The 863-nt window shown below is 43.3% G+C and overlaps 1 pseudogene; it reads left to right on the top strand.

Annotated features, from left to right (window-relative positions):
• The first annotated feature begins 270 nt into the window (after window positions 1-270).
• LOC111824962 lies at window positions 271-414 on the top strand (annotated as a pseudogene).
• Window positions 415-863: the final 449 nt, after the last annotated feature.

Below are 863 nucleotides of genomic sequence, written 5' to 3'. Positions count from 1 at the left end.
AATCATTGAAAAGCTGCATCAATTCTTCATGCAGTGATTTGGAGTCCTCATCACACTGTTTATGTTACCACCCGTTAGGTAGCCTTGCTGAGCACTGACCCAGGAGGGATTAGCCACCACAGGTTTCTTCAAAGGGTTCGCAAAGTAAACAATATTTAAACATTAGAATGATGCCTTTTCTTCAAGGTTTTTCCTTTCCAAAGCACAGGAAAACCAGACCTATTGCTATGAACAGGTAACAGCAGGTAATATCAGTAATAATAACTGACACGCCCTGGCAATGGGCAAGGAGACACCTGATTGGTGGTGTTGCTCTTATATCAGTCAGGGGCAAAGCAGATGTACAGTCCTTAGTTCATCCTAGCTTGATGCCTGTGTCGGTGGCCAGAGCTGTTTCATGCCTGAGGCACATAAAAAAATAAACTGACAAACAAAATATAAATAGAGGCATAGATACATGGAACAGACTGACATTGTCAATGGATATGAGGAAGGTTGGGGGACTGGGTGAAAGAGCGTGAAGGGATTAGCCAAAGAACATATATGCATAACCCATGGACCAGAACAATAATGTGGCGGTGGCAAGGGCTGGGTGGAGGTGGACAAAGAGGAACGAATGGGGACATCTGTAATAGTGTAAATAATAAAAAGAAAGTTTTAAAAAAAGCCATGACTGTGCCTATCTATATTTCTACAGGAATGACAGTTAGTAAAGGCATTCCTGACACAACTACACTAATAAAAGACAAACATGCAAATTGACCGTACCTTCGCCATGCCTTAAGCCACGCCCACCAGCCAATCAGAGCGACTATATGCAAATTAACCCAACCAAGATGGTGCCGGCAGCCATGGAGCTGGAG

Source organism: Myotis lucifugus, unplaced genomic scaffold (genome assembly GCF_000147115.1).
Source record: "Myotis lucifugus unplaced genomic scaffold, Myoluc2.0 scaffold_9, whole genome shotgun sequence".
Taxonomy (NCBI): domain Eukaryota; kingdom Metazoa; phylum Chordata; class Mammalia; order Chiroptera; family Vespertilionidae; genus Myotis; species Myotis lucifugus.
The sequence above is the reverse complement of the archived record's forward strand: the minus strand, read 5'-3'. Positions and strand labels throughout refer to the sequence as shown.